At 46.6% G+C, this 21,909-nt stretch overlaps 2 protein-coding genes across 9 annotated transcripts in view; one reads left to right on the top strand and one right to left on the bottom strand.

Annotated features, from left to right (window-relative positions):
* NRG4 (neuregulin 4) overlaps positions 1-21,909 on the bottom strand; it is an 86,386-nt gene that overhangs the window by 34,959 nt on the left and 29,518 nt on the right. For 2 of the 4 annotated variants that reach the window (XM_081876506.1, XM_081876503.1), the window contains exon 1: positions 900-1,049. The exons of the other annotated variants lie outside the window; for them this stretch is intronic. The gene's annotated coding sequence lies outside the window, so the exon portion shown is untranslated. Of the gene's footprint in view, positions 1-899; positions 1,050-21,909 lie in introns of those variants that run through there. 4 annotated transcript variants of the gene reach the window in all.
* TMEM266 (transmembrane protein 266) overlaps positions 16,018-21,909 on the top strand; it is a 98,178-nt gene continuing 92,286 nt past the window's right edge. For 3 of the 5 annotated variants that reach the window (XM_081876320.1, XM_081876321.1, XM_081876319.1), the window contains exon 1: positions 16,019-16,342. The gene's annotated coding sequence lies outside the window, so the exon portion shown is untranslated. Of the gene's footprint in view, positions 16,343-21,909 lie in introns of all 5 variants that reach the window. The other 2 variants (XM_081876323.1, XM_081876322.1) reach the window with 2 other exon arrangements.

Below are 21,909 nucleotides of genomic sequence, written 5' to 3'. Positions count from 1 at the left end.
GCAAAAGAGTGACTTACCAAATGCCATATAGTGAATTCAAAGCAAAGACTTACGTAAGCAGCAGACTTCTTGATTCATGGCTCAGTCAGTCTCTTAGCTAAACTAGATTTCAGGGTTAAATGCAATAGCTAAATCAAACAAGTTTGCATTTGTTACAGGGAAATTGGAAGGGAGATGGGAGACCTCCTCCACACTCTGAGCCTTGTCTCTCCACACTATGAGGCAAAGATGAAGAGCCTCCACTGCACATTACAAAATGTAGCAATTCATTGATAAATGTATCTATGTACAGGATCAATGGAAAAACTTTAGAAATTCATAAGAAATCACATCATTGTATCAATCTTCTCAGTTCCAATGGCATTTAGGACCCAGGGAAGTGAGGTATAAGGGGAGGGGTGAGAGAGCCGGCCATAATCCCCAAGATGTACAGTCAGGTCTGCAGGGACTTCCCAAGAAGTCATGACTGCTGATATTCTGCCCTCAAAGTGTCAGACAGATAACCATCTCAATCACAATGCCTACCCACCCTATAGTGGGATGAAGCCACAAGACAAAGGGGTGTATTTGACTAGTGTAACCCCCTGCAATGCAGATATCTCAGATAGAGTATCCATGACAGGTGGCCTTCCAACCTCTGCTTAAAAACCTCCAATGAAGGAGAGCCCACTACCCCATGAGGGAGATAATTCCACTGTCAAACAGCTTTTACTGTCAGAAAGTTCTTTCTGCTGTTTAGTCGGAATCTCCTTTCTTGTAAACTTGAAGCCATGGGTTCGAGTCCTACCCTCCAGAGCAGTGGGGGGAAAGTTTGCTCTCTCCTACATGTGACAGCCCTTAATATATTTGGAGATGGCTATTATATCTCCTCTCAATCTCCTCTTTTCCATGCTACATACCCAGATCCTCATATTGCTTGGTTTCCAGTCCCTTGATCATCTTGGTTGCCTTACTCTGCACATATTCCAGTTTGTCAACATGCTTCTTTAATTGTGCTTCCCAGAATTGGACGCGGTATTCCAGGTGTGGTATTCCAGGCTAAGACAGAATAGAGTGCACTATTACTTCCCTTGATTTGGACACTGTTCATGCAGCCTACAATAGCATTAGCTTGTTTTGCTGCCCAAAAAGAACATCTGATACCCACACATGGACACCAGTAGTCTAGGAGGTTCTGTTAGTTACTGCACCAAAAACAAACAAATGTATTATGACATAAGGCTGAATAAGAGCTTAATTGTCTCTTTGAGATAGACATTTAAAACATATTCTTTTATTGAAATAATTTCAACTATCAAGAAATAAAGTGATACAAAGAAAAAAGGGGAGAGTGAGGGAGAAAAACTAAAACAAACATGTGCATAAGAAAGGGGGGAGGAATATACAAAATTGAAATGTAATCTACTCCCATAAATTCTTATATAAATTGATATAGTGTTATTATCCTAATAGATACATTGGCTAATAGCGTATTACATTCTGTTTAAACTCATTCCGAATGTTGTCATATTTATCCAAACAAAGTCTACATCTGTTAAGTAGACTGTTCATAAATTGCATGTGTTGTCATACTGTTGGTCCATGAATTAATGTTGATCATAGCTATTCAGCAGTATCAGACTCTTGGTCACTATTAGGGCATGTAGAATCCATTTTCATGCCCATTGTTAGGTATATAGCTCAAAAGAGGTGTATAGTTCAATAGGTATATAGTTCAAAAGAATATTTTCCGCTGAAAAATTGAACCTTTTTCTGCACAGTCCAGCACTTTCTCCCAAAACGTGGTGTGTATAGAACTCTGTACAAACATATGTTTCAGGGGGGCATTGTCCTTGCCACATCTCCAATACAGAGCTATCTTAGCTAGTCCTTCAATCTTTAGCTTGTCTTCAATGAGTTATCCCATTGTTCTAATATCTTAGGTGTCTCAGAAGCTGAGAGGGCTGCCAGCCCAAACACACTTCTTAGGCGATGTTGTAATTGAAGATATTACCACTGGGCCACATCTGACATTTTCTTCCTTATCTATCAGTCAATACACCTGCTTCCATCTGATTTTTCCATACCATCTTTTTTGCAATTTTTAGAGTACGGTTTCCTTAGAAAGTAAGTTTAGGATGTGAAAATGGATCAAATTTGTTTTTATTATTCTATATCCTTCTAATGTAGTTGTTTCCAGTCACCTGGGATTTCAAATATTTTTATCTGAGTATTGTCCAAGCAACCAAAGGTACTTATGCATATATTCCAGGGTTGCTCACGCTGGAAAACTGAGACCAGCAGTAGCTTTCCAATATTAAATTTACTACATTAACAGTATATAAGCATAATTATCTAATTCTAAATTCAGAATTCTGAAACCACCTTCTTTAATTTCTAGCTGCATTCGCTGCAAGAATATCCTTGGTGTTGTTCAGCCCCAAAGGCATTTCGTAATGAGGGTGTTTATCTTTGGAAATATGATCCAGATATAAAAACTGAAATCCCGTTCAGAATATAAGTGAATCTCGGAATAATATTCATTTTGAGAGTATTCACCATTCCCCAAAGGGTAAGGTTCAATGACTCCCAACTATCAATATCTGAAGAAAACTCTTATTAATTACTTTATATTAACTGTGACTGTGTTATATCTTTTCTGTGACTGTGTTATATCTTTTGGTATTAATATACCTAGATATTTAATAGATTCAGAACAAATCTGGAATTTTCATGGCTCTCTAGCAGCTATTGTGGCTCATTGACCAGAATTAAATTCTTGCAGTGTCTTGTCTGCCAGGAAGCATGGAATTAAACAAAATTATGCTCAAACAGTTTGTTGGGCTGCAGCGTAACAAAAATAGTAGAACTTAGCTGTACTTTAGATAAGAAAAATACTAAAATATACAAAATAAGCACAAGTTCCTTTTCATCAGAATATAACACAAATTAACGTTGAACAAAACACAAATTAATGTTGAACTGTGTATATTGGTCATTACTAAGGTTGACAGCAGATGATGAGCATCCTGGATACTCCTGCACCCTAAACACATTAACAGGCTAAATTCCCTCCTGAAAACCAGCTGCATTCAGCAGGGATGCATGAGTGCAACTGAGAACAGCTGTCCCATTATTTCTGAATGCCTGATTTCATACTGTAATCTGTAAATTAGTTGACAGATGTATAAAATCACATGTTCAGTACCTAGGGAACTCCCTAAAGATGTTCTAGAAGCATTATATATACACTATTTTTTAAATGCCCCATGTACATTAAATATAGCAAGGATAGTCATTGCTCCTAAATCTATGATGAAGATAGTGATATTTGTTCATATTAAAGAGCCATAGACCAGAGTTCTTGCAGTTTCACCTCACCACCAAAACTCTCCAATCTCCATCATTATCATTACTAAGGTCTCAAAGGAATTTATAAGTTTAAAATACAGAGTTACCAAAAACAACAACAGTAAAACAGTAAAATCATACACAGTATCAACCAGTGTTGATACACAGTATCAACCAACATTCAATAACAAGGAAAATATCATTTTCCACCCAATTAAAAGATGGACACAAAAAACAGGACAAAAATGAAACCACACTGAGATTCAAATGTCTAGGAGAACAATAACGACTTTGCATGGTGCTTAAAAATGGACAAAGCTCATGCCAGGCAAACATCATTGGAAAAGGCATTCCACAGCTGAGGGACAGCAACTGAAAAAGCCTGTTCTCTCACTGCAACCCATGACACCTTTTTCAGAGGCGGCACGCGGAGAAAAGCCAGGTGATGATTAAAAGGTCCAGGAAGGTTTGGACTGGGAAAGCCTATAATTGGTGTCCTGAGCTGTATAAAAAATTGTGTTTTATAGGTCAAAACCTGCACTGTGAACTGGACTTGGAAAACAACTGGCAACCAATACAGTGAGACCAGAATTAGTATTATAGGCTAATACATCCTGGTTCCAATCAGTGATCAGGCTGCCAAATTTTGCACCAGCTGCTCCTTCAGAGGCAGCTCCATGTATCACATTGCAGTTATCTAACTGCGGGTTACCAGAACATAGACAACTAAAACTGCTTATCCTCACCCAGATAAGAGTTGCAGTTGTGCCATTAGCTGAAGCTGATGGAAGGCACCCAGTGCCCGAGAGCTAACTTCTGCCTCCATTGACTGGCAGTAACGTACCCAGAGGTAGCACACCTGATCCTTCAGGAAAAGTATGACCATATAAAGTTGCATCCCCCCTAATCCAGACTGAGTAACCACCATTTTAAAATGCCTAGTCACATCTGGACTGAGCTTTAGGGTTTTTTGTTTGTTTTTCTGCTTTCATCCAGTTCATAACTACAGCCAAGCACCAGTTTAGCACATTCCTTCATCACATTACAGTGGTACCTCGGGTTAAGTACTTAATTCGTTACGGAGGTCTGTTCTTAACCATAACTGTTCTTAACCTAAAGCACCACTTTAGCTAATGGGGGCCCCCGCTGCCGCTGCACCGCTGCCGCACGATTTCTGTTCTCACCCTGAAGCAAAGTTCTTAACCCGAGGTAATATTCTGGGTTAGCAGAGTCTGTAACCTGAAGCGTATGTAACCTGAAGCGTATTGTCAGGGAACTGCCATCAGTGCCAGAGGGAGAGAGCAAAATCCAGAGAGATTCCAGAGAGCGTCCCGGGATTGGGAGAGGCAGCCCATCTTCTGGGGAAGAGAATCAGTGTAGCACCAGTGGAGAAGGGGGGCAGATGGGGGAAGCGGCGAGGCGGTCCCATGACTCCTTGCCGGGGACCAGCAGGGAGAGTAGGGGTCCTCCGCTGCCTACGCCCTCCTTGCGCAGAAGGCTTTCGCGCAGAGAGAGTAGGAGGAGACTAGGCGTCAAAGAGCTTCTTTGCTGGAAGAAGTTTAAGAAACGCCCACTGACGGATTCTGCCAGCGATTGAGACAGCCACGGGTGAGTGGCTGTCCGGACAGAAAAGGTTCACTCAGGCAACCCAGCCAGGTGTTGGCACCGGCTTACGGATGAGCAACCCCTAGAACCATTACAGCAATCCGTCAGTCCCTGACGTTGCTTGTGCGCAGCGCCGGAGAGGCAGCACGATGAGCCAAACAGGGCCGGCCGGAGAGACAGAGCAAGAAGCCATGGTGCGAGGTCTGGTCAAGAGGAACCAAGACCTGGAGGCACATGTCGCTACCCTGTCTGCGCGGCTGGAGGAGAGACGGGCTCAGGATGCACAGGTCAGAGCCACCCCGATAGGGAGGAAGGTCCCGGGGCTGGTACACAAGTTTGGTGGAAAGCCCCAAGACTACAATGCCTTCCGAACAGAAATTCAATATGCTTTGGATTTGCAGAAAAATGACTTTGCGGATGACAGGGAGAGGGTGGCTTACATTGTTGGACATCTGCAGGATGGGGTGCGCGAATGGATCAGGCCCCTAATGGCGACGCAGAATGATGCATTGAAAGATCTTAAGAAATTCTACCAGGCAATGGACACAATGTTCTCCAGCGAGGTGGAGCAAAACGTGACACGGAGGGAGCTGATGGGGTGCAAGCAGGGGGGCCTGTCCATCAGAGACTACTGGTCTCGTTTTGCGATGTTAGTCCACAAGCTCGGGTGGGATCTGGACTCTGAACCAGTACAAATGTTGTTTGAAGCGGGTTTGGACCCCGAAGTGAAAGACGAGTTGTCCAGAGCGCCCCGCCCGTGGTTGATGGGTGAACTCATAAAGGCTGTACTTGCGATCCGTATACGCCAGGAAGTGTGGGCTCAGGAGAAGCAGGAGATAAGGGCGGAATGTTTCCAGGGCAACCGCATTCCGGAGATGCCGAGAGAGCCTTCCCAGGCGGCGAAGCTGATGGAAATTGATGGTGCGCGCGTGCGCACGAAGTTTCAAACGCTGGCGAAAGCTGGAAAAGGGAGGGGAAGGAGTGGAAAACTTCCAAGAAGTGTTTCCTCTGTCAGCGACTGGGACATTTTGCAAAGGTCTGCCCTCAACGGAAAGCCTGGCAAGGCATGATGGGGACTACAGGCCACGACGAGAAGGGGGAGGAAGGACCGGTGCAGGGAAACGAGAAAGCCTGGCTGCCAACCAGCAGGGGCAGCAGCCAGGCCAGCAACCAATAGAAGTGCCCCAGCCTGACCCTCCCAAGGCAGCTATAGCCATAGAGGTGGTGCTAGAACTCCCAAATGGGCACCCCGTCAAAGTGGAGGGGCTGCTAGATTCTGGCAGCTCGTGTAATTTCTTCAGCAGAGACTTCGCTCTGGAGCACCAGCTCCACCTGTTGCCACTAGATTTTCCCTTGCAGGTGACCACCATCAATGGCAGGGAACTCCTGGGAGGGGAAGTGACACACCAGACACCGCCAATGCGAATGAGTGTCTCCAGGCACATGGAAACCATTGCCTTTCACATGCTGGCAGGACCCCCAATAATACTGGGAATGAGCTGGCTGGCAATACATGACCCAGTGGTGTCATGGCATCAGCGGTCAGTCACCTTTGGGTCAACTTACTGCTTAGAACACTGTCTGAGAGGGAAGGAACCAAGAATGACTGTGGCCAGGGTGGCTGGGGTGGCCCTGGAGCAAAAAAGGGAGGTGCCACCGCAATATGCAGATTTGAAGGTCTTCAGCGAGAGGGAGGCAGACAGACTGCCCCCCCACAGACCATTTGACTGCCAAATCAACCTGCTTCCAGGGGCTCAGTTACCGGTGGGTAAGCTGTATGCCATGTCCTACCGGGAGATGCAGGAGTTGCGGCAGTTTATTGACAAGAACCTGAAGAGGGGTTTCATAAGGGAATCAAAGGCAGTGGGGGCAGTCCAGTGTTCTTTGTGGACAAAAAAGAGACTAATCAGCCCAGATTAGTTGTGGATTACAGGGCCGTAAACCTGGTGTCAGAACCTGTGACTTTTCCAATGCCCAGGATTGACGATATTTTGACACGTGTGAGGCAGGGGAAGATTTTTACCAAGCTGGACCTCAGGGGAGCATACAATCTGATTAGGATAAGGGAGGGGGACGAATGGAAAACGACCATGTTCACCCCCCTGGGGGCTTTTGAGTACTTAGTCATGCCATTTGGATTACAATCGGGGTCCGCCTGCTTTCAAGCCTTCATGCACCACGTGTTGGGGCCCCTGCTGTACAAGAATTGCATAGCCTTTTTGGATGACGTCTTGATCTATTCGGACAATGAAATGCAACACGTCAGAGATGTCAGGGAGGTGCTACAGAGACTGAAGAAGCATCAGTTGTGGGTCAAGCTGGAAAATGCCAATTCCACGCCAGGGAGGTCGAGTTCCTGGGGTACAGGTTGTCAGACAAAGGACTGACCATGGATCCAGGCAAGGTGAAGGCAGTGCTGGAATGGAAAGCCCCCCAAAACAGAAAGGATGTGCAGAGGTTCCTAGGCTTCAGCAACTTCTACAGGAAGTTCATAAAGAACTTCGCTCACTTGACAGCGCCCATAACGGATTGTCTTAGTAGCAAAAAGAAGTTCGCATGGACAGAGGATGCGCAGCAATCCTTTGAAAAGCTGAAGAAGGCGTTCGCCTCGGAGGAGCAGCTCCTACACGTGGATCTGGAGAAGCCCATGAGACTGGCGACAGACGCGTCCGACCGCGCGATTGGGGCGGTACTTTTGCAGCCCGGGACCAAGCAGAACTGGAGGCCATGTGCCTTTTTCTCTAGGAAGCTGAGCAAGTCGGAGCAAAACTACACGGTGTATGACCGAGAATTGCTTGTGATCTATGCGGCATTTCGGCAATGGAGACATCTATTGATAGGGGCGTGGCACAAAATCCAGGTCCGAACTGACCACAAGAACTTGGAATACTGGCGGACCGCACGAGTGCTCAACCAGAGACAGATCAGATGGTCCCAGGAGTTCGCCAAGTTTTTCTTCAAGATACGATACGTGCCGGGAGAGGAAAACGTAAGGGCAGATGCTCTCTCCCGGAAACCGGAGTACATGGAAGGAGAGGGGCCACCAGGAGAGGGGGAGCGTTGGTTGGGAAACGAGAACTGGCAGGGCTCACCAGAGACGATGAGTTTGCTCAGACAAAAATCAGGGAACTCAGGGATGGAAAGGAAGACAATGGAGGGTTTGAGGAAAAGGAAGGGCTACTGTACTATAAGGGAGCGCTGTATGTACCAGGGGAGACTTTGAGGGGGAAGATACTTAGACAACTCCATGACAACCCAACAGCTGGGCACTTTGGACAGCACAAGACCATGCTACTTGTCACCAGGCAGTTCTGGTGGCCAAAGGTGAGGGAAGACGTATGAGAATATGTACGAGGGTGCGACCGATGCCAGAGGGCAAAGGGGGAAAGGGCTGCCCCCACGGGGCTACTGGAACCCTTACCTACACCGGAAAAGCCCTGGGAGGTGGTGTCCATTGATTTTATGACAGATCTGCCCAAGTCAAGGGGAAAGACAGTGGTCATGGTAGTGGTCGATCTACTGACTAAAATGTGCCATTTCGTAGCTTGCTCGCATGTAGCAACCGCAGAGGAGACAGCCAGGCTGTTTGTGGATCACATTTTTAGACTGCATGGGGATCAATTGAGGGTAATCTCGGATCGCGGGAAACAATTTACTTCCTGGTTCTGGCGGAGACTCATGAGCTTGCTACCGGTCGAAGTGAGCTTCTCGACGGCGAGGCACCCAGAAACCAACGGACAAGCCGAAAGAGCGAACGGTATACTCCAGCAGTACCTACGCTGCTATGTCAGCGAGAGACAGAACGACTGGGTGGAGAAATTAGCTTTGGCTGAATTTGCGTACAATAACGCTGAACACGTGTCCATGGGAATGAGCCCTTTCATGGCCAATTACGGGTGTCACCCGAGGGCCTTCCCGGGGCGGGGGGAGGAAGGATGGAATGTACCTGTGGCTGAGCAATTTGTGGAAGAAATGGAGGCCTTACACCAGCAACTCAGGCTGTACTTGGAGAGGGCCAAGGAAGTTTACAAGAGGCAGGCGGACAGGCACCGTAGGGAGGGGGAGGCCATACGGGTGGGAGACCGGGTGTGGTTGTCATCCCAAGGGTTGCCCCTAAAGGGAGGGTGCAAGAAGTTGCAGCCTAGGCGGCTGGGGCCTTTTGAGGTAATACAGCAGGTTAACCCAGTAGCATTTAAGCTCAAGTTGCCTGACAGCATGAAGATACATCCGGTGTTCCATAGGTCCCTACTTTCGCCTTACAGGGAGGGGCGGGAATTCCGGGGCGGGAGGGAGGGGTTACCACCCACTCGCGGGTAGAGGAGAAGGAACACTGTAACGAAGCCACGGAAATACTCGATTCAAGGTGGCGAGGTTAGCTAGATTCTGGGAGGAAGAATTTGGACCCACAGACGACGAAGGGGACTTTGTGAGTTTTCCTGCCTCTGAAGAGGAGGGAGGGGAAGTGTCCGAGGGAGAAGGATCAGACTGGGAGGTTCAACCAGCGGGAAGAGATCCGAGCGGATGGGAGGCTGGTTTTGAATCCTCAGAAGATGATGACAGTTCCTTCAGGGGATTCCCCGCATTGTCGACCGAGGAGAGAGAGGAGGTTGTATCGGAAGATCGTGTCAAGGGTGAGGGGGGTCCTGAGGAGGAGGTGGATGTCAGGGAACTGCCATCAGTGCCAGAGGGAGAGAGCAAAATCTAGAGAGATTCCAGAGAGCGTCCTGGGATTGGGAGAGGCAGCCCATCTTCTGGGGAAGAGAATCAGTGTAGCACCAGTGGAGAAGGGGGGCAGATGGGGGAAGCGGCGAAGCGGTCCCATGACTCCTTGCCGGGGACCAGCAGGGAGAGTAGGGGTCCTCCGCTGCCTACGCCCTCCTTGCGCAAAAGGCTTTCACACAGAGAGAGTAGGAGGAGACTAGGCGTCAAAGAGCTTCTTTGCTGGAAGAAGTTTAAGAAACGCCCACTGACAGATTCTGCCAGCAATTGAGGCAGCCACGGGTGAGTGGCTGTCCGGACAGAAAAGGTTCACTCAGGCAACCCAGCCAGGTGTTTGCACCGGCTTACGCACGAGCAACCCCTAGAACCATTACACGTATGTAACCTGAGGTACCTCTGCATTCGGTCAACCCAGTGCTCCTTCCATTCCCTACTATATACTTGTAAAGCTTTGATTATGGAACAACATATAACTGAATTAACTTATTCAAAAACTACTTCTAATCATAGGCAATACACACAAAGCAAAAACAGTTTAGAAATCTGAGATTGATGTGGTACTCAGAAATATATATATATCAAATTTTATGAGATTGTGACAATTTATCCCCACCCCTCTTTTTAATGTAATTTTGTACTGAGTTAGTTTTTTCTACTTAGTTTGGAGCTTACCCTGTGTAAATGGGTATTCTTTACTCCAATGGTGTAATCTTTCTCAGACAGCCACAAGGCAATCTGCTGAATCAACGTAATCTCTAAGCTGTACCATCTAATCTTGCAGCTGTTCTCTCTGCATGGTTATGCAATCTGCCCAGTGTGCATATATGAACAAACAGGCAACATTTTAGCATTTTAAAATGCAGCTCTTTTAAAGCTTCTGTCATTCCCCATGGTGTGCCAATATGCCCTATGTCAATTAATAATATGCTAGTCAGACTCTAAAACATGCATTTAAGTTGCACAAAACAACAGACATTGCTTTGTTAGAATCATGGAATTCTAGAGTTGGAAAGGACAGCGAGGGTCATGGAGTCCAACCCCCTGCAATGCAGGAATCTCGGCTAAAGTCTCTATGACAGATAACCTAACATCTGCTGAAAAATCTCCAAGAAAGGAGAGTCCACCACCTCCTGAATGTCGAACAGTCCTTACTGTCAGAAAGTTCTTCCTGAAGTTTAGTCGGAATCTCCTTTCTTGTAACTTGAATCCATTGGTTGAAGTCCTAGCTTCCAGAGCAGGAGAAAAAAGCTTGCTCAGTCCTCCATGTGACAACCATTTAGGTATTTTAAGATGCATCTCTTCTTTTCCAGGCTAAACATACCCAGCTCCTCAAAAGGCTTGGTTTCCGGACCCTTTTCATCTTGGTTGCCCTACTCTGCACACATTCCAGCTAGTCAATATCCTTCTTAAACTGAGGTGCCCAGAAGCAGACACAGTACTCCTGCTGTGGTCTAACCAAGGCAGAATAGAGCGGGACTACTCCTTCCATACCCAGAAACTACAACTAATCCAGAATGCGGCAGCTAGACTGGTGACTGGGGGCGGCCGCTGAGACTGCATAACACCGGTCTTGAAAGACCTACATTGGCTCCCAGTACATTTCCAAGCACAATTCAAAGTGTTGGTGTTGACCTTTAAAGCCCTAAACGGCCTCGGCCCAGTATACCTGAAGGAGCATCTCCACCCCCACCGTTCTGCCTGGACACTGAGGTCCAGCGCCGAGGGCCTTGTGGTGGTTCCCTCATTGCGAGATTCAAAGCTACAGGGAACCAGGCAGAGGGCCTTCTTGGTAGTGGCACCCGCCCTGTGGAATGCCCTCCCATCAGATGTCAAAGCAATAAACAACTACCTGACATTCAGAAGACATCTTAAAGCAGCCCTGTTCGAGGAAGTTTTTAATGTGTGACATCTTAGTGTATTTTTGGTCTTTGTGGAAGCCGCCCAGAGTGGCTGGGGAAACCCAGCCAGATGGGCGGGGTACAAATAATAAATAATAATAATAATAATAATAATAATAATAATAATAATAATTATCTTCAGGAGAAGAAAAGCCTAAGGAGCAAAGCCTACATAAATGCGGAGTGCAATCCCTAAGGTGGTTGGATAGCACCTTGTACACCTCATTCTGGCAACTCCCGCAGCCAAGCTGGTGCCAAATGTATTGCTCTGCTTTCTTTTGGACCACATCAGCCAGGCCGCATTGGAGGGCAGGGGATCTTCTTGTCTGGACAGCCCAGGACCTCCATACACATTACCCAGGCTTGTGCTGCTAACACAGAAGAAACAATGTGGAAGGCAGCAGTTACAATTTACAGGTCTCTGCAGTCAAAGCGGCTGCTGTCATTCTCCAGTGGTTTAACTTCACCCCCGGAGGCAGACTCCATTGTTTCTCGAGACAGACGGATACCAACAACAAATTACTTCCCTTGAATGGTATACTATACCATTGATGCTGTTGTTGCTGCCTAGAATAACAGTTTTTTATGCTGCTGCATCATACTGTTGACTCATGGCAAACCTTTGGTCTACTAAGACCCCTAGATCCTTTTCACATGTACTGCTGGCAAGCCAAGCATCCCCCATCTTATATTTGTGTAGCTTGTCTTTCCTGCCTAAGTGCAGAACCATTCATTTGTCCCTACTGAAATTCATTTTGTTTGTTTGGAACCTGTTCTCCAATCTATTAAGGTCATTTTGAATCCCAATTCCGTCTTCTGTGGCATTAGCTACCCCACCCAATTTGGTGTCATCTGTAAACTGGATGAGCATCCCCTCAATTCCTTCATCCAAGTCGTTGCAAACCTTCATTCTGAGCTCTGGCCTGTCTGACCTTCTCTCTACAACTGTTTGCTATTTGTATACACTCTTCCTTTCTGATTTCTCCTTTCTTCCATTTCTTATACATAGCCTTCTTACATCTCAGTCCTTATGCAACCAAACCAGTTTCTCTAGATGTCTCTCACTTCTCTTGTAGAATTATGTTATTTGAATGGATCCAGTATATATCAGTTACTGTCTGAAGTATGGTAACAACAAAGTCCATTATATTACTAGATTCCTTTATACAACTCATGTATTTTATAATGAAGCAATAATAAAACATGCTACAGAAAAAAAGTTTGATTATACCACGAGACAAATCTTCTACTTAAAAGCAACTCCAACCACACCCCCCCAAAGTCAAATCCTGTTTGATTTTGTCCTTTTCTGACCTCAACATTTAGATTAAACTCGTTTAGTGATGTATAAAAAGGTAAAGGACATCTGACAGTTAAGTCCAGTCATGAATGACTCTGGGGTTGCGGAGCTCATCTCACTTTACTGGCTGAAGGAGCCAACGTTTGTCCGCAGTTTTTCTGGGTCATGTAGCCAGCAAGACTAAGCCGCTTCTGGCGAAACCAGAGCAGTGCACGGAAACGCTGTTTACCTTCCCACCAGAGCGGTACCTATTTATCTACTTGATAGTAGCTCACCCAGTCATGGGGATTCGAACCGCTGACCTTCCAGTCAGCAAGCCCTAGGCTCAGTGGTTTACACCACAATGCCCTTAGTGATCTATGTTGTTTAGTCGTTTAGTCGTGTCCGACTCTTTGTGACCCTATTAACCAGAGCACGCCAGGCACTCCTGCCTTCCACTGCCTCCCGCAGTTTGGTCAAACTCATGTTCGTAGCTTCAAGAACACTATAGTGATATATAAAGGTAAAGGGACCCCTGACCGTTAGGTCCAGTCGTGGCCGACTCTGGGGTTGCGGCGCTCATCTCGCTTTACTGGTGGAGGGAGCCAGAGTACAGCTTCTGGTTTTTTTTTAAAAAAAATAATTTTTATTAATTTTACAACATAAACAAAAAAACAGACAAACATAACACGACTTCCCCAAACCTCCCCTTCACTGCATCCTTATTTTAAAATTTTTTAGCAATCCTTCATCCCTTTTTATATTTAATTCTCTTTAGGGCTTTTTTAAAATTTCAATTTTTACAGCTGTAATTCTTTATATCCAATCCCTTGACATCTTAACATTCCGAAATTTTACAACAATTTTTAAGATAGATTTTGAATTTTTTCCAGTCTTCTTCCACTGTCTCTCTCTTCTGGTCACGGATTCTGCCGGTCATCTCTGCCAATCCCATAAATTCAGTCACCTTGGTCTGCCATTCTTCCAGAGTAGGTACTTCTTTAGTCTTCCAATACTTCGCCAAAAGAATTCTTGCTGCTGTTGTTGCGTACATAAAGAATGTTCTATCTTTCTTTGGAACCATTTGGCCCACCATGCCCAAGAGAAAAGCCTCTGGTTTCTTTATAAATGTCCACTTAAGGATTTTCTTAATTTCATTATAGATCATTTCCCAGTAGGCCTTAATCTTCGGGCAGGTCCACCAAAGATGATAAAAAGTTCCTTCGCATTCATTACACTTCCAGCAGTTGTTATTGGGCAGATGATATATCTTTGCCAGCTTGACTGGGGTCATGTACCACCTATAGATCATTTTCATTATATTCTCTTTCAAGGCACTACATGCCGTAAATTTAATACCTGTGGTCCATAACTGCTCCCAGTCAGCAAACATAATATCATGACCAACATCTTGTGCCCACTTAATCATAGCTGATTTAACCGTTTCATCCTGTGTGTTCCATTTTAGCAGCAAATTATACATTCTAGACAAATTCTTAGTATTGGGTTCTAACAATTCTGTTTCTAACTTTGACCTCTCCCAGAGTACAGCTTCTGGATCATGTGGCCAGCATGACTAAGCCGCTTCTAGCGAACCAGAGAAACGCATGGAAACGCCGTTTACCTTCCCACCGGAGTGGTACCTATTTATCTACTTGCACTTTGACGTGCTTTCGAACTGCTAGGTTGGCAGAAGATAGTGAAATATAAATATATAAATTCTAGTTATGTATGGAAGCTTTCATCAGCTATTAAGTCCTGATAAATTCAGTTAGATTTACCGTACTCCCGATAAATTGAATGGAGGATTGTGGCCTTAGACCTGGCATCTAGTTAGCTTTGCTCTAGGGCAGAGGTTTTCAACCTTTTTGAGTTCACGGCTCCCCTGACCAACTACCTTCTTTCTGCGGCTCCCCTAGGGGGCTCAGGAGGCCACCCCTCGCCTGCAGAGCCAGCAGCCCCTCACCCCTTTCTGAACACGCCAAAGAGAGGAGCTTCCTGACACCTCCCCCCCCCCCAGGGGCCTGGGAAGAGGGTGGCTCTAGCCTTAGCGGCCCAACAGAGACTGGCCAAAGGTGAGCGTGAGGCCAGCACCTTACTCACCTTTGGAGGCAGCAGCGGGCGCCACTGGGCCTGCATGGCAGAGTCTCCCCTTCAGCACCAGAGCCTCAGCTCCCAGGCAGGCCTTGCATGCAGCAAGCACAAGGCAGGCCAGCGCAGCACTGCCGGCCTGGCCTCCCACTTGCCCAGCCAGGGCTGGCGGACTGGCTGGCTGGCTGGGCTCCCTCGCCCGCTTCCTTCCTCCGAGGCCGCCTCGGCTCCTGGCACCCAGCACCCCCTGGCCAGCCCTAAGGGCACCCTTCGCCCAAGGCCGCTGCAACAGCCAGAGGCAAGAGGGCATCCGAGGAGGGAGGGAGGGAGGGAGGGAGGCCAGGGTTGCCCGCAGCCCCCCGGCCATCCTTCAAGGCGCCCCAGGGTGCCATGGCACACGGGCTGAAAACCACTGGCTTCTCCCACCATTCTCCGCCCCACTGGGGGAGGAGGGCTGGTGGCAATTAGCTTAGCTTGTTGCTAGGCTCTGAAATTTTACATTAGGATTTTGTAAGTAAACTTGCTGCTAAGTGCAACAACCTTCAATAAAAAGAGAATTTGAGTCAGCTGCGGGCAGATTTTCTTACACCCGTTGACAATTGCAAATAGTCCTCGTTTCATTTAATTACTTATAAATGTTACATGAGGGCCCGTTTGGGATGGGAGGGTAAACACACAAATATTCCATGCCAGATAAAAGAGAAGAAAGAAAGAAACAAAAGCCCCCCCCTCGTAGTGGGGCTTAAGTAATGGTGGCACCAGTTTTGCTATTTGATTCGTGCTGACCGCTTTGGTGACAGCTTCCCGGCGGCAGGCCAGGGGCGTCGCGGGACAGCGAGGAGCCTCCCGGCCTCTCTTCCCGCCCAAACCTGAGGCGAAGGCCGGGCCTCCCCGGGGCAACCGCCGATCCCCTTCCTCGCCCCGCCCCTTTCTCCTCCGCCTTACTCTTACGACCGAGCCCTCCGCCCGCCCGCCGCCTCCATTGGGCCGCCAGAGCCCACCACGTGACCCGCGGGAGCGCCCCGCCCGCCGCGCAGCGGGTTGGTTTCCAAGGCGACCGACGGGCGGGAGGGAAAGAGGGATGAGAGAAGGGGAATGGCGGGGGGGGGGGGGACTCCTTCCCTCCCGCCCCGCAGAAGGAAGCGCGGGCTCGTCGGCTGAGGGAGGGCGAGCGCGGGCGCGGGCGGGGGCGGGAGTGCGGAGGAGAAGGGGCTGGCGCATGCGTGGTGGCGCTGGAACCCTGGACCTCGGAGGGAGAGGGCGCGCGCACGTGCGTGTGGCTCCGCGCTCGCGCTCTTGCGCTCTCGCTCGCGCGCCGCTTAACCTGATCCTTCGGAGCTGCAGCTGCTCTTGCAGCAGCCGCCGCCGAGGAGAGCGGCTTCCCGTTAGGCTTCTCGGGCGGCGGCGGCGGCGGCGGCAGGTACGTGGCTCCTTTGGGGCGGGGGGTTTCCTGCCCCCTCCCCCCCCGCAACCCCCCCTCTTCCTCTCCCGGCCTCTGCAAAGGCGCACGTGCTCACCTGCTGCAATGGGAGGCGCTGGGGTCCCCAATCCTCATTGCACTACCGAGCCCTGCAAAAGAGGGGGGGGATGCAGGGTGACAGCGGAGCATCCCCCCCCCCGAATTGCGCCTGGGGTGCGTGTGCGCGCGCGAGAGGGAAGTCCCCTCCGGCTGGCCGAGCTGGGCAGGGGGCTTCCTGTGCCAAGGAGCCCGGCATTGCCCACTGCAGAGGAGGAGGAGGAGGAAGGCGGCGGACGAACACCGAGCGAGTGTCATGGTGGCGGGGATATCCTGTCTGCCAAGGTGCAAGGCATCCCTTTCGCGAGGGACGGACATATTGCACATGAAGAGGCTGTATTAGTGGAGGAAGAGTGAGGGGGACTGGCTTCTTAGGAGTGCCTGGGACTCCCTTCTACAAATATTATTTTCGTAAAAGCAGGCATTTCTCATGTGAGGATCTGCACCACAAGCAGGGGATTCCCTGTTGCCTCCCAAATGCAGTTCATACTTGACGCTGCTTTGTGGTGAGATGCTCAGCATCCTTCCCTTCAGTCCAAACTCATTCTTAAAGCTGCAGAGTTGAAAAGATTAGGGCAATGAATTGTCCCTCCCATCAGCTTATACATAAAAGGTGCATATTTCTGTGGTGGAGGGCAGGTCATTTTATCCTGTTGCCACTGTGGTGGTGCTGAACTCCATGGGATTCTTTTAAGTGTGGTCACTGCAACACTTTCTCCATAAAAAGAAAAAAAGAATACAGTGTATGGTTTTCCCCAAGGGAGACTGTTTTCCTTCATCTTTCTTTCTCTGTACCAGATTGCAAATCTCACCACAGCAGGGAACAGGAGGAGTGCACGCTTTATGGGCCATTTATCTGCAAAAAGGTGATGAGGTACCCTTTGCCAAAGTGTGTTCGGAAGGCATTCCTGTCTGCCCATTGAATTTTTTGTAGGTTCTCTCTGGTTACCTACATACTTGAAAGAGAAATATGAATTTACTGCTTCTCAAGTTAATAGAGTTGATTATGTGGCAAGTAAGCAGCCCTTTGCTTTGTCACTGTAAAACAATATGCATGTCAGGGTGGGTCTAGTGAGAAGTTCATGAATTTTCCTATGGAAGTGTATGTAGGACAGATCCTACTGATGTAGTACTTTTTTGGAATTCATTCATGGGCGTAGCCAGGATTTATGTTAGGGGGGCAGAACCTTAGTTAAGTATTTTTATTGATTTAATTGATGGAGGGCAGCTGCCCCCCTTGGGTTATGCCCATGAATTCATTGTGGGGTTTTGTATACAAGCTTGGTTGGCCTTTTGGGGAGGCTTGAGGGAATCCTTCGTATTTAAGAGAGGTGACTTTTGATGACTTGTTAAATGAGTGGTACTTGAAAGTCAACTGCTATGATCCTAGTGATTTTTTTCCTACAGTAAGGGTAGTGGGAAGAGGTAAAACAACAGAATTCTATGTGACAGGGAAACAGATTCTTTTGGAGGTCTCAGCCTTGGGCTTAACGGCAGTTGGTAATTCAGTTATTTCCTAAAACTGTGTTTTACATGAAACTAAGAGGAGAGCTTTCCTTAATGTCTGACTCTAAAATAAGACATTTTGAGTTACTTCATGTTGAAAGCTCTTCTTTTTAAAAAGGTGCATGACTAAGGGCATTTCTGCACAGCAACGGGCTGTTTAGTGCAATAAATATGCTTTGCTGTGCACTTGTTGCACATGGATTTGGGTTGCAGAGGCTCTCAAAGTGAATAGTAGCATACCTCTTTATTTTCATTTGCCTCTTTTTAGTTTTTCTGAGTGGCCTTGACATGCTTTTCTTTTGCATTGAAAATTAATTTGCAACAATACATTGGCCTGCATTAATAAAGATTGCTCACTGACTTTCAAAGACCCAATTTAATGATATATTGGTTCCTTGGTATTTGGGTAACAGTCTGATTTATGTGTCCTTAACCACACTAGTTTATGTAATATAGGCTGAATTTGAAAAAACAACAACACACAACACCAACCAAACGAAAGCTAAACTTGACAAAGGACCAAGTTGGAGCGCATCAGAAGGTAGTTAGACTTTGTGCAACTCTTCTTCATTTTGACCTGCTTCTCTTTATGTGAACACAGTATTGCTTTTGATTCTGCAGTGCTAGCCCTTGCACATCATGGCTGTAATTTTTTTTTAGCTTAGGTTTGCTGATATGCAGAACTAAAGTACCTGCATGTCTGCCTGCACACACATCTGTACCAAAGGGTGGCTTGGGCGATGGGTCTAGCAAGTTATTTGCTCTGATCAAGTACCCAACGGAAAGACAACTCTAGATCTGTGACTCTTGGAACACTGAATTACATATTGATCTTGTCAGCAGTTTTCATTTATCATGCAGTAACTTGTCTTTTAAATTTTACTGTTACCTACCATCAACAATGTAAGTTATCACTTGGGCAAATATCTGCTGATTAGCTAGCAAATAAATGCCATCTTGATTGTGAGACTGTAGGTCTAAATTGCTTTTACCTAGATTAAAATGCAATAGTGACCTCCTAATTAGCAATCTCTTCACATGAGAAAAATACTCCCATGAGGCATTTGCTTCTTCCTATATTACATTAGTTAGCTGTTTACTGATAAAAGAGGTATTCCAATGTGACTTTACCCAAAGTCATACACCCCCCCCCCCAAAGCTCTATAACTGCCACCTTGGTAACAGCGTTATTTCATTTTTATCAGAGCAGCTGATGAAGGTAAATGCTTTGCCTCTGTTAATCACAGTAGCATAAGTATTATTTTAGTGATTAACCAAATCCTAAAAGGGATCCAAAGGAAGTGTGAAGTGTTTGTTGCTTTTATAACTGTGTGTGTGTAAACCTAAGAGCAGGAGATACCTGCATGCAGAAATGCACACACCTCTCTCTCACAGAGTTGTGTGTGGGATGAGCTGGAAAACCCTAGCAGCGAGCTTGCTTCTGGTCTCAAATCATAGAGGAGGGCTGCAGTGGCTTAGCAGCTGCCCTTCCCAAGATCAAAATAAGTGATCAATTCACTCGGGTGGGGCTCACCACCAGTGCCCCCCTGCTGCCCCATGCCTCTTAGCACTCCCCTAGGTAATCCCACAGCACCCTTTGGTAGCTAGGGCTATATACCTTAAATCATATGGTAGTCATATTCTAGAGGTGTAAGTTTAATTGTCGACTTTTCTAAATAACTGTCCAAAATCTGCAGTGTTTTTTTACCTAAATGCAAAGGTCTTATGTAAGGTAAATGATGGTGTTGGAGAATGCCTCTGACTTCTCTGCCCTTGTATTCTATTCTATTGCTATGGCACCTTCCTTTGGCGGTCTCTTGTGGCTTCTGAAAAAGTTCCCCCCTCCATGTTAATATAACAAAGGCTAATAGAGTTGCGCAAGTGTGATGTGAAATCTTTTCTGCCTTAAACATTATCAGAAATCAGTTGGCACTTCTATTTCCAGAAAACGATTCTAGATTCAGGTAGGTAGTCGTGTGGGTCTGACGCAGTCAAAATAAATTTTAAAAACTGTCCAGTAGCACCTTAGAGACAGACTTAGTTGGTCTCTAAGGTGCTACTGGACAGGTTTTTCCCCCTGTTTTTTTATTTATCCAGAAAATGATGTTGAAAGTGATGTAATAGGAACTATCATTTTCTCTTCCCTGCTCCAGCTTCCTTTTAAGTGTCTCTAGAGTGGGGAGGAGCTCCTTTGACCTGATACTAGTTGCTAGTGATACCTAACAGTACTGTACACAGGAGTCTGAGTGTGCCTCTTTCAAAAATGGTGCCAGGCTATGTCTTGCGCTGGGACACAGAATCAGTGTTGCAGGCAGGAGGGGAGGGTTTGCGACAAGCAGACACCCTGATTGTTTTTTAAATGGAGGAACAAAGTCAGTGATGAAACAGACCCTTGCCAGGCAGTGCATACATTAGGGGCCTGCTTTGTCTCTGGGGAGCAGGAAGTGAGAAATCCAAACCTCAGTGATACTAAAACAGTCATTGACTGTGAAACTCAGTGAATAGTTGTTGAAATCTGTAAATGATTAATTTCCCCACAAACTAGTTTCAGCCATGGTTATTGGTGGTGTTAAGGTACTGCATAAGTTTGAAGAGTGAAGGAGCCATGGTGCTTAACAGGCACCTACATTTTAAAACTACAACAATAATGAAGGACAAAAAAGGCAGGTTCATCGTTGTTAGGGGGAGCACTAGATGGCAAAACTAAATTGACAATTGGCCCCAAACTCAAAACAGTTAGGTTTTTTCCAGAAAAGACTAAATAAACTCATCTCCTGCATCAGAGGGGAAACAATTCTAGGAGGTGACCTCAACCTAAACACCAGAGATACCTCTCCAAGACATTCACCCCCAAATCCTCTGGACAACCTTCCTCTGAAGGAAGCCAAAAAAAGAGGCAGCAGAGACTCCTAGAGACTACAGTGGGACCTCGGGTTACAGACCCTTCAGGTTACAGACTCCGCTAACCCAGAAATAGTACCTCGGATTAAGAACTTTGCTTCAGGATGAGAACAGAAATTGTGTGGCGGCGGCGGAGCAGCAGGCCCCATTAGCTAAAGTGGTGCTTCAGGTTAAGAACAGTTTCAGGTTAAGAACAGACCTCTGGAACAATTTAAGTATGTAACCAGAGATACCACTGTACTAAAAATGCTAAAAAACGAAGGCCTGTGTGAAACATGGGGTGACAAAAACCCAGGCAACACCAATCTCACATTCCTGTCTGGATGCCATGGCACAAGGTCTAGGCAGGACTGACCATGCCAACCCTAACTGCAGAGGAACAAGAATTATGGACAGCCCTATTACCCCAGAGGAAAAAGAGACTGTCCTCAAAAATGTAGAACCACACAAAGCCCTGGGCCCAGATGGCTTTACAGCAGAATTCTGCAAGAAATTCAAAGACACCCTGATTCGCCTGTTCAATGACCTCATAAAAGGACCCCCATGCCTCCTCCAAAATAGAGCTGAAATATATATTTCATATTCTTAAGTGGTGACACATGAGACTTAAGCCACTAGGCACCTGGGTTTCCCCCTCTGATTTGACCTTAGCCAGTTTAAGGTCCAGTGAATCCACTGCCATAATTCACAAACAGGCCTGTTAGTATTAAAGGCCAACTAAAGTCCCCATAGCCATTTGTTGAAAAACCATGCCATCATTAATAATAATAATATTTTTTATGTATACCCCGCCCTCCCCAGCCAAGGCCGGGCTCAGGGCAATAATAAAACAAGCAATAATAAAAACAAGTTGAATGATTACAACTTAAAAACAAAATTAAAATACAACATTAAAATATTGAAACGTTAAGATAATAAAATGTAGCCTCATCGCAGGAGGAGAAAGGAAAAGAAAAAAGAAAAGGAGGGAATCAAATTGGCTCCAAGCCAAAGGCCAGGTGGAAAAACTCTGTCTTACAGGCCCTGCGGAAAGAAATCAGATCCTGCAGGGCCCTGGTCTCTTG

The sequence above is a fragment of the Podarcis erhardii genome (genome assembly GCF_964252035.2).
Source record: "Podarcis erhardii genome assembly, chromosome: 9".
NCBI lineage: Eukaryota > Metazoa > Chordata > Lepidosauria > Squamata > Lacertidae > Podarcis > Podarcis erhardii.
This window is presented reverse-complemented; position numbering and strand designations above follow the sequence as displayed.